The 12357-nt window shown below is 39.0% G+C and overlaps 1 pseudogene across 1 annotated transcript; it reads right to left on the bottom strand.

Moving 5' to 3' along the window:
* Positions 1-1983: 1983 nt before the first annotated feature.
* LOC117676827 (endonuclease domain-containing 1 protein-like) lies at positions 1984-10888 on the bottom strand (annotated as a pseudogene). Its single transcript, XR_015728747.1, has 3 exons — positions 10827-10888; positions 6806-7122; positions 1984-3297 (listed from the first exon to the last, which is right to left on the bottom strand). The product of XR_015728747.1 is annotated as an endonuclease domain-containing 1 protein-like (transcript).
* Positions 10889-12357: the final 1469 nt, after the last annotated feature.

Raw genomic sequence — 12357 nt, forward strand, 5'->3', positions numbered from 1 at the left:
CAGAAAGAATTCTAGTAGTTATGTGCAGATACTCCCTGACTTATAACCACAATTGGATCTTGAACCTCTGTCGCTAAGCAACATAATCATTAAGCGAGTCACACCTGATTTTATGACCTTTTTAATGTTTGGACATAAAGCAAAACATTAAGCTTGATTATCCTGATTAATTGATTATTGATTATTTGATTATTGATATTGATATTGTTTCCTGATTGCTTATTGTACCCTATGACTATCATTAAGTGTTGTACCTTATGTTTCTTGATGAACGTATCTTTTCTTTTATGTACACTGAGATTGTATGCACCAAGACAAATTCCTTGTGTGTCCAATCACACTTGGCCAATAAAAAATTCTATTCTATTCTATTCTATTCTATTCTATTCTATTCTATTCTATCCTATCCTATCCTATCCTATCCTATCCTATCCTATCCTATCCTATCCTATCCCTTGTCAGAGGCTTGGGAAGGTTGATACAGATCAAAGCAGAATTATAATAAGTGCATTCTTTACATATGCTGAATGACTAACCTGCTATGTTTATCTATGCTTTTATTTGTTCTGTAAACTTTGTTTTACGGACAGAGAATTTCATTATTAATTATTAATCGTGTACAACAAGCGCCCACTGAAAATATTAATTTCCTTCTTCCTGTATTTCTCATGAAGTCTAATTTCCAGCTCCCTCAGCCTAAGTCAGTCTACCCTACCCTCAGAGGTGGGTTTCAGCAGGTTCTGACCAGTTCTGGAGAAGCGGTAGCAGAAATTTTGAGTAGTTCAGAGAACCGGTAAATACCACCTCTGACTGGCCCCGCCCCCATCTATTCTCTGCCTCCTGAGTCCCAGCTGATCAGAAGGAAATGGGGATTTTACGGTAACCTTCCCTTGGAGTGGGGTGGAATGGAGATTTTACAGTGTCCTTCCCCTGCCACGCCCACCAAGCCATGCCACACCCACCAAGCCACACCCACAGAACCGGTAGTAAAAAATTTTGAAACCCACCACTGCCTATCCTTATCATTTTCAGCAATGACCGCCCAAGATTTTTTCTTTTGCTTTGGAAGCAACAAGCTGCAGCCCAGATTTGACTGGCTATATTCACTCTGGATGGATGGATGGATGGATGGATGGATGGATGGATGGATGGATCAATCGATCGATCGATGGATCGATCAATCGATGGATTGATTGATGGATTGATTGATGGATTGATTGATAGATAGATCAATTGATGGATTGATGGCTCGATCAATCAATCCATCGATCGATCGATCAATTGATCAATCGATCAATAATATTGTGCAAAATCAAATGCCACCTCTATTTGATGAATGTTTAACTTCAAAATAGGAACTCCTTTGACCTGTGGTCAGTCATCCAGTTCTCTATTCTTTCACCCTTACCGGGTTGATATTTATACATTGAGAATATGGAGATTGCACCGATCTTTGTCGCATATTGTGGCAAACTGATACTCATTGTTACAGAACTGGCAGATTTTTGCTGGATTCATTGGCACCAATTTGGGGGCTTTTTCACCCAAGAAGAACCAACTGCAGGGTCTGAAACTGCTCACCACCTCCCAGTCATGCTCCAGTTTAGATTCTGCTTTTTCAAGATCAGTTTGGAAGGTGGAATTTGACTCTGAATGCAAAATGTATTAAGGTCCCAACTCTATATACATTTATTTAGAATTAAGCCATGTTGGATCCAGAGGGTTTTAAGTGAAGAACTCAAGAATTCAGGACTGTTGGACCTAAATTACAACACCAAACATCCATCCTTTGTGCATAAAGAATTGATGGCGCTTAATGGCAATTAATCAATCAACAAGGCCAAAATAGGGGTGGGGGGGAATGAAACTATTTAGCAGTAGGCCTTCTCCTTGCCCCATACTTGATTGGTTGATAACGTTGTGCAAAATGGAATGGACACATTTTTCGAGGTTGATAAACTGAAGGTCACACAAAGACATGCATCTTTGACAAGTAAGTTTATTGCAAGAACTAAGAAAGCTTTTGAGAAAGAATTCTAACAGTTCTATACAGGAAGTCCTTGACTTGCAACCACGATTGCAACTATAACCTCTGTCCCTAAGCAATGCAATCATTGAGACAGTCACATCTGCTTTTACAACCTGTGTTGCTGAGGTCATTAAACAAAATTAGCTTCCTCTTTTGACTTTACCTATCAGGAGCCACCTGGGAAGTTTGCAGCCATCATCAATGCATGCCAGTTTCTAATTACCCAAATTTTGACTTGACTGTGCTGACACTGCGATGGTCCTTAAGTGCAAGAACTGGTTGAAAGTGACTTTTTTCAGCACCATCAGAACAGTCATTTAACAGTCAAAAATTGAGGACTCTCTGTATCAAGCAAAACTCCTGTTCAGCATCAGTGCTCATTCCTTCTCACTGCACTTCCTTTTCTCACAAGTTATACCGTACATGTGTTGAAATCTATCAACATTATAATCAACACAATCAAATCAATCCTATACAACCTGCAAATTGAGATAACGATTTTATCTATTTCAACACTAGACCCTTAATCTGGTTACTGGATTAATTTATTTGCTGGATTTCCATAATGATCTTTACCGTAAACTAATCAACAGCCTGGATTTTTACCACCCTGAAGAATACAATCACACAGAACAAGCCAGGATTACAATTAACCATATTCATTCTATCTGTTGAACAAGTAAGTTGCTAGGTTTCTCTTTTGCTTTTATTTGTTCTGTGAGCTCAGTTTTGTAGGCCACTGGTTGCATTACAAGCATTATTGAAAAGATCAGTTCTGTTCCCATAGAGATTAGAAAGTTGTGCTTGCAGCTCCTCCAAGGTATGATAGTCTACCTTATCCACATTATTTTGTGCAAGGACTGCCCAGGATTTTCTCTGATTGTTTTGAAGCACACAACAAGCTGCAGCCCAGATATAACTGGGTATATTCACTCTCCTATTGAGAACGTTATTCCCGGGCACCACACCCACAATGACATACGTATTAAGGCACCCTCTAGTATAATTTTTCATATTGTTTTCATATTCCGCCCATTTATTTTTATTGAGGTGACAAAACTGGGCACGATGTTAGTTAAGGTGAATGTTGCATCTTTGCTATCCTGATCGCCTTGATGAGACACAGGGAGCAAATGTCCTCTGTCAAAATTGGCACAGTTTTTGTAATCCTTCACAACAGCTTGGCTTTTCTTAAGGATTTCTTCGCTGATATTACAAGTCTTTTCTGACTCCATGCTTCTTCGTTGCTGATTCTCAGGTAGTGCAAGCTATGAATAAGAAAGGACAAGCAATGATCCTGATTAGCATTCGCACAACACTGAGTCAGATACCTTGGACCTAGGGAAAGGTCTACTATGAATCAGCCAGGGAATGGGATGTAGGATACTCTACCATAACAGTTTGCACATTGAATATTTTTGTCTAGATTTAAAGTCTGTAAAGATTCTCAGTCATCCAGATCATGGTTGTCTCAAAGATGACCTTGAGAACACAGATAAAACTCCAAGGGCTACAACGACCCTCTAAAACAGTGGTTCTCAACCTTCCTAATGCCGCGACCCTTTAATACAGTTCCTCGTGTTGTGGTGACCCCCAACCAGGGGTAGGTTCTGAAATTTTTTACTATCGGTTCTGTGGGTGTGGCTTATTTTGTGGGTGTAGCTTGGAGGTCATGTGACTGGGTGGGCGTGGCTAGCTGGTCATGTGACCGGGTGGCCATGGCTATGTGTATAGGGACTACTCAGAGGGCTGAAAAAAGTCATTTCTGACAGGTCCTCACACTTTTGACTGGTCCTCACACTTATGACCATCCTCACATTTATGCCCGTGCAGCATTCTTAACAACCATGTCACTCATTTCACAACTGCTTCTCTTCACCATGGTGATAACATAGGGCAAAAAACGTAAAATGTGAGGGCAGTCGTAAATTCGGGGACTGGTCAAAAGTGCGAGGACCAGTCAAAAATAACTTTTTCAGCCCTCTGAGTAGTCCATGTGCACAAAAGGACTACCCAGAGGGCTGAAAAAAGTGATTTCTGACAGGTCCTCGCACTTTTGACCAGTCTTCACACTTATGACTGGTCATCATGCCCATTGTAGCATTCTTAACAACCGTGTCACTCATTTCACAACTGCTTCTCTTCACCATGGTGACAAGATAGGGCAAAAATGTAAAATGTGAGGACAGTCGTAAGTTCGAGGACTGGTCAAAAGTGCGAGGACCAGTCAAAAATAACTTTTTCAGCCCTCTGAGTAGTCCATATGCATAAAAGGATACAGCAATAGAGAGGGATGAAGGAAGGAAAGGGAAATTAGAGTAGGAGTGAGGGTAAGAGAGGGAGGAAGAGAGGAGGAGAAGGAGAAAGGAAGAGGAAGGAGGAAGGAGAAGAAGGGGGGAAGAGAAAGTAAGAAGGAAAGAAAAGAGAGAGGTGGTAGGTTTGAGGAGAAAGATTGCTGTACAATAAAAAAGATGAAAGGGAAGAAAACCAACCCCAAACAAATATAAAGATATTAAGATAAAGAATGAATTGTTAAACTTTAAAGAATAAAAGAGAACAAATATGAATAAATAGCAATAATTAGAAACACACATACAAACATACAATGTATTTTCTTTGAACAGAGTATTTGGCCGGTTCACAAATTTAAACAGCGTTTAGTCATTTCAATTAAATTTACAATTTCTATATTTTCTTTTTGCCATATTTATTCCTCATCTATTTTTTTAAAAAAAACAATATTACCCTTCATCCTCATCTCTAATCTTAATCAAATTAAATTTTTCCCTTCTTTTCTATATTATACCCCTTCCCATTTTCATCTATTTTTATATCCATCCTCACATTGGTTAATTATGTAATACAGTTGTTTAATACAAATTCAACATTTTAATATAAATCAATTAGTTATATAACTATCTTTTTTGTATATCAATCAATATGAACATGAATATTCCAATTATTTCCATGCAATCCAATTTCTTACAAATCAATTAATTATATTTACCAATAATAATAAACCAAATAATTTCCCCCATATATTCCTCCAAACCACAACTTAACCATTTCTGCTTTCAACACAATATACAATTAATAGTATCTTATTACAATTCCCTAGTTAAATAGAGCTTTTTTTCTTTTGTGTTTTAAAATCTTGAACCTCCTCTTTTGCCCTAAATTTCCCATTGTTTGCAGTTTTGCACCTACCTTTTTTGGTGAGGAAAAAGAAAAAGAAATCTCTCTCTGCCTCATTTTGTCACGTTGCAGCAAAGACCCTGCTTTACTTTCAGTTTCGTTTTTTCAGCATAGCTAGGGGGAAAAAAACTGCTCCTCTCTTTGCAGCTAGCAACAGAGCCCTCCGCAAAACAGCTGAGAGCAAATCAGCTGAGAGTCCGGAGGCTGATCAAATCAACTTATGGTAATTAACCTATGCTGAAGCTGAAAGGGGCTGTTTTTTTCTATTTTTGCAGGCACCAGTCTTCTCATTTGTTTTCTTTTAACACTGATCAGCTGTAGGGCGGCCCTTTGAAGCCCCGCGGCAAGAATTTAAACGGTTTGTTTCTCTCTAGCCATCAGCTGGGACTCAGGAGGCAGCAATAGATTGGGAGTGGGTGGGGTAAGCAACCGGCGACCGGTGATCCAACAGAGGCAGAGGGTGAGGGTGAGTGAAGGCATGGGGGGGGGCGAGAGAGGGCTTTGGCAACCCCTGTGAAATGGCCGTTGGACCCCCAAAGGGGTCGCAACCCCCAGGTTGAGAACTGCTGCTCTAAAAGGATGCAAATGACCAGCTGTCTGCAGGAAGGAATATAAATCCTTCCATTCCTCTCCAGTCAGAGCTGAAGAAGCTTCTTGGATGAGAAGCGAAATGTCTTCAAAGAAAAAACAAGAAAGTCCAGTCGCGTCCTGAAAAAAAAACACCTTTGGGACTTTTTGTCTAGACTGGACAGCCATTTGATTTGGGATGGTATAAGGCTCCTGCCTTGAGCAAAGGTTGGAATAGAAGACCTCCAAGGTCCCTCCCAGCCTTGTGATTCTATTGTGACTTTCAGAGAGATTTGAATAATAATTCCAAGCTTCTCACTCAACAGGGCAGTTTCTGGGAATTCTGGAAATTGAGACCCCAGATTGACGCTCTTAGGAAGCTCACTGTCAGCATTCTGATGCTGCCATAAAAAGACGAGGCTTAACTTTTCACCTACTTATTTCTCTGTAGATAATATCCCCTAGGAGATGGGATGATGGGGGGAACATTCCTGTGGGGTGAGGTCAGAAGCTGGGGAGACTGACTTGGAAGATGACCAATGAGAAGATGAGAATTGGGGAACGGAAAGGGAAGGGTTTGGGGGTCAGAGGGTTAGTATCGGCTACGACGAAGTCAGGGTTAGATCTGTCGTACTCAATAAATGGAATATTTCAGCAAAGATTAATTGTTTGGGAGTGCAATTTATTTGAGATGACATCAGAACCTGACACTCACTTTAAACTATTCTTTAGTTGGGAAGGGTTGGTTGGTTGGTTGGTTGAGCTTGACTGTGTTCTGGGTGATCTCTGAATTTGGTTGTTTGGGGAAAGAATTGAATGGAAATATGACCTTGTCAATGTAGACCATGTGGCCAACAGAATTCTCCTAGCTTAATTCCTGATGAGTCCTAGAATTAATTATGTACAAATAATTCTTAAATTTACTATCTTGCCTTATTTCCTAACCTATGACTGTTCCTTTAAGGTTACCTCCATTTCAGGAATGCTTAGCCTCAAAATAGGAACTACTTTTACCTGTGGTTCGATCTTCCAGTTGTTTATTCTTTTGCCTTTACCAGGTTGATATTTATATGCTGAGAATACGGGGATACGCCCCTTTCTGTCATACAAAGTGGCAAATCGATACTGGTTCTTATACATCTGGCAGATTCTGCTTGTATTCTCTCGCTCCAGTTGCGGGGGGGTTCCATCCAAAAAGAAATCACTGCATGTACTGAAATTGTGCACCACCTCCCCAGTTGCAGGCAGGAGAAAGGAGGCAGCCAGGGAGAAGATCCATAGCAGCAACATGGCCGTGCAATTGGTTGGTTGGTCCTTCAAATAGAACTTTTCTGCTGAGAGAGAGAGAGAGAGAGAAGGAGGAAGAGGAGGAAGAGGAGAAAGAGGAGTAGGAGGAGGAAATGGAGGAAGCAGTTCATGTTACAGTTTTGGAAGCCAACAACTCGAAACTACTTTGTTACAGGAAACAAAGTAGCCCACAGATTCTCGACATTTGGCCCCTGTCCCGTTCAATTCCAGAGAAGGGGACAGCAAATATCAGCAAAGTGTTTTGGATATCAGGCCTTGTTGCAAAGAGCAAACCTAAAGAAAAGACAATTTCCAAGTCAAGCTGAGGATCTGTTCATCTGTTCATCGTTTCCTTCACTGGGATTAACAGTGAAAGGATAAAAGAAAAGGTTAAATTAGAAAATTGACAGCTACAATAATTGGGATATTGCTTAAATATGTATAACAATTGTAATAATTTGAACATTCTTTACTTAAGTAAAAAAGAAAAGAAAATTGAAACAATATATGATGATGATTTTAAAATAAAAATTACTTAATTGGTGTTATATAAATGGTATGGATTAATAGATAGAATTTGGGACATTTGGGAAATTGCATTAAATAGCATTATTTGAACTAAGAACTATATTTAAATGTTAAATTTTTATATTTTAAAGATTAAAGATAAGATTTAAATTTGATAAAGTAATTATGGAATAAAGATTTAATGAGCATCATGAAATCTAAATATGTTTGAACTGTATTGAAATGAATTATGAGTTATTAATTGAATTAAGATTTAAGGGGGATAATAGAAGGGTAACTGTTTTGATTAAGTAAATATGTGTTAATTTTTTTTTTAAAGATGGTATTAGTTGAATATGTGATTTAAGATTAAGAAATAAGTGTTATGCCAAAATAGAACAGATAAAATTTTGTTAAAGATGACAAAAAATTGAACAAATTGATGACCGGATCACAGCTATGTTCTGAAAAGATGTAATTTGTATGTTTGGGGAAAAAAATAAAAAAGTTTTTGCAAAAAAGAAAAGAAAAGAAGGAAATATCGTTTAAAAAACTGCCTTATATGGAATCAGCAGGTGATGCTGTCCTGGGTTTTAAGAGAATCACATAAGCCCTGGCAGAACCTGGTTGATCTAATGGCCCATCATCTAATATCCATTATCCTGGAGGAGACCTGGAGGGTTTTCCTCCATCATTCACTTGCAAGTCACCTTCTATAGTAAGGTTCTATATTTAGGGAAGAAAAACAAAATGCACAGGTACCGTATATGTGATACCTCGCTCAACAGTAGTAGCTGTGAGAGGGATCTTGGAGTCCTAGTGGACAACCGTTTAAATAGGAGCCAGCAGTGTTGCAGCAGCTGCCAAAAAAGCCAACACAGTTCTGGGCTGCATAAACAGAGGGATAGAATCAAGATCACGTGAAGGGTTAATACCACTTTATAAGGCCTTGGTAAGGCCACACTTGGAATCCTGCATTCAGTTTTGGTCGCCACGATATAAAAAAGATGTGAAGACTCTAGAAAGAGTGCAGAGAAGGGCAACAAAGAGGATTAGGGGACTGGAGACTAAAACATATGAAGAAGGGTTGCAGGAACTGGGTATTTCTAGTTTAATGAAAACAAGGACTAAGGGTAAGGTGACCAGACGTCCCGCTTTTGGCGGGACAGTCCCGCTTTTGAGCAATTTGTCCCGCGTCCCGCGGCGTTTCAAAAAAGTCCCGATTTTTCTTGAGCCCCAGCTGATGGCTAGAAGAAAAAAAAACTGTTTAAACTCTTGCCCGGGGCTTCAAAGGGCCACCCTACAGGCAATCAGTGTAAAGCAGTTTTTTTTTCCCCTAGCTAAGCTTCAGAAACGAAACCAGGGTCTTTGGTGCAGCGTGACAAAATGAGGCAGAGATTTATTTTTATTTTTATTTTTCCTCCCCAAAAAAGGTAGGTGAAAAACTGCAAACAATGGGAAATTTAGGAGGAGAGCTCAAGATTTTAAAACACAAAGGAAAAAAAGCTGTATTTAACTAGGGAATTGTAATAATTGAGATACTATTAATTGTATATTGTGTTGAAAGCAGAAATGGTTAAGTTGTGGTTCGGAGGAATATATGGGAGAAATTATTTGGTTTATTATTATTGGTAAATATAATTGATTTGTAAGAAATTGGATTGCATGGAAATAATTGGAATATTCATGTTCATATTGATTAATATACAAAAAAGATAGTTTTATAACTAATTGATTTATATTAAAATGTTGAATTTGTATTAAACAACTGTATTACATAATTACATAATTAAACAATGTGAGGATGGATATAAAAATAGATGACAATGGGAAGGGGTATAATATAGAATAGAAGGGAAAAATTGAATTTGATTAAGATTAGAGATGAGGATGAAGGGTAATATTGGTTTTTTTAAAAAATAGATGAGGAATAAATATGGCAAAAAGGAAATATAGAAATTGTAAATTTAATTGAAATGACTAAATGCTGTTTAAATTTGTGAACCAGCCAAATATTCTGTTCAAAGAAAATACATTGTATGTTTGTATGTGTGTTTCTAATTATTGCTATTTATTCATATTTGTTCTCTTTTATTCTTTAAAGTTTAACAATTCATTCTTTATCTTAATATCTTTATATTTGCTTGGGGTTGGCTTTCTTCCCTTTCATCTTTTTTATTGTACAGCAATCTTTCTCCTCAAACCTACCACCTCTCTCTTTTCTTTCCTTCTTACTTTCTCTTCCCCCCACCCTCTTTTTCTCCTCCCTACTTCCTCTTTCTTTCTCCTTCTCCTCCTCTCTTCCTCCCTCTCTTACCCTCACTCCTACTCTAATTTCCATTCCTTCATCCCTCTCTATTGCTGTAATCCTTTAATGCATATGGACTACTCAGAGGGCTGAAAAAGTTATTTTTGACTGGTCCTCACACTTTTGACCAGTCCTCGAACTTACGACTGTCCTCACATTTTACATTTTTGCCCTATCTTGTCACCTTGTTGAAGAGAAGCAGTTGTGAAATGAGTGACATGGTTGTTAAGAATGCTGCACGGGCATAAATGTGAGGATGGTCATAAGTGTGAGGACCAGTCAAAAGTGTGAGGACCTGTCAGAAATGACTTTTCAGCCCTCTGAGTAGTCCCTATACACATAGCCATGGCCACCCGGTCACATGACCAGGTAGCCACGCCCACCCAGTCACATGGCCTCCAAGCCACGCCCACACAATAAGCCACGCCCACAATGTCCCTCTTTACCAATGTTAAAATCTGGTCACCTTAACTAAGGGGGACATGATAGCAGTGTTCCAATATCTCAGGGGCTGCCCCAAAGAAGAGGGAGTCAAGCTATTCTCCAAAGCACGTGAGGGCAGGACAAGAAGCAATGGGTGGAAACTCATCAAGAAGAGAAACAACCTAAAACTAAGGAGAAATCTCCTGACAGTGAGAACAATTAATCAGTGGAACAACTTGCCTCCAGAAGTTGTGAATGCTCCAACACTGGAAATTTTTAAGAAGATGTTGGATAACCATTTGTCTGAAGTGGTGTAGGGTTTCCTGCCTGGGCAGGGGGTTGGACTAGAAGACCTCCAAGGTCCCTTCCAACTCTGTCCTATTCTATTCTATTCTTTTTATCTTTCTTTCTGGAAACCCCTTCCTTTCCCTTTACAACAAAATATAAAGACATAAAGACATATTGCTATTCAGCAGCCAGTAACAAAACATAACACATTGGCTTACCCACCAGAATATTCACAAGGGCAACCAGTCTCTTGCACCTAGACTAGAATGAAGTCACGTAGTCAGAGAAGAGTCACAATGCAGACGAAGGTCCTAGCTCCAAGATTTATATTCTATCTATTTCCTGTTACCTTTCCAGAGAAAGAAAAATGAAACTCTTTATTTTGATGGCTTAAAAGACATTTAATTTATGGCGAGGTTTCGGTGGAATTGCCAATTTGGGTATTTGGCACCTGTCCCTTTAGATTTTGGCTGTTTTGTGTTGTCTTTCTGAGGAAACGAAAATGAAACTGTTGTTTTGATGGCTTAAAAGACATTTGATTTAGGCTGAGATTTCTGTGGATTTGACTCTTTGGGTATTTGGCACCTGTCCCTTTATATTTTGGCTTTTTTTTTTTTTTTTGGTCTTTCTGAGGAAATGAACTGCTTCAGAAGAATAATTAGGAGTTCCAACTTGAGCCGGGGTTGTGCAAGAATAAATAAAAATGAGATCCAGGCAGCTGTGAGGAAAGAAGAAATATTTGTTCCTAACAGCAAACAGTTGGCCTTACAGCAAAGAAATGGGGTACAGCAAGAGACTTTTTTAGGGGAGTTTGTCTTGGTATGGAAGCGTCTAGATCCGTGATGGCAAACCTATGCCACCTGTGCCCAAAGTGGCATGCTAAGCCACGTCACCCTGCACACGTGGCCTTGCCTGTTTGTCTTCTGGGTTTTTGGCATGCATACACACATGAAGATCAGCTGTCCTTCACGATTGCGGCAGTGCCGAAAACCGATGTGCGCATGCGCGCCAGCCAGCTGATTCAAGCAATAAAAAACCTGCACCTCATGTCTGGCGTCCTTCATTGGCTTCGGCACCAGGCTCAGGCCCAAATTGGGAACAATACACACACACATACTCACTCACTCACTCACTCACATACACACACCTCAAGTGTCACCATAGAATCAGCACCTAGACCAGTGATGGCGAACCTCTTTGGCACTCGTGCGGAAACATGATGCGTGTGCCAATGAAGGACGCCAGACATGAGGTGCAGGTTTTTTATTGCTTTTTATTGGGGTACCCCAAGGAAGAGAGCTCCTGGCCAAGAGCCCAGAATAAAGGATTAAGAAAGCTTTATACATTTTCACTAAAGAAGAAGGCGGGATAATAAGAAATTATCATCTAATAAACATTTTAGTAGTAATTCTACAATTTGTTCTTTTTTAATATATTTTTTATTTTTAAAAAGTTTTTTGTTAATAATACAAAATTTAAAAAACATTGGACATAGATATGACATCACTGGTGCCAAACATCTTCCGTCACTTTACAATAATATTAGTACTCATATAAACATACAGTTCTTAAACATACATTTACCTATAATAACATCTATATTTTTGTTCTAACACTCACTTTGAGTGAGTGTTAGAACACTCAACCTAAAGAAAAGACAATTTCCAAGAGCGAAATAAAAACCAAAAATAGGGGAAATATAATATAAGGTGCAGTCAACAATGAGGCCAACAAAATTCTTATAGTCTAGCTC

Source organism: Pantherophis guttatus, chromosome 7 (assembly GCF_059756535.1).
Source record: "Pantherophis guttatus breed Tessera chromosome 7, ASM5975653v1, whole genome shotgun sequence".
Lineage (NCBI taxonomy): Eukaryota > Metazoa > Chordata > Lepidosauria > Squamata > Colubridae > Pantherophis > Pantherophis guttatus.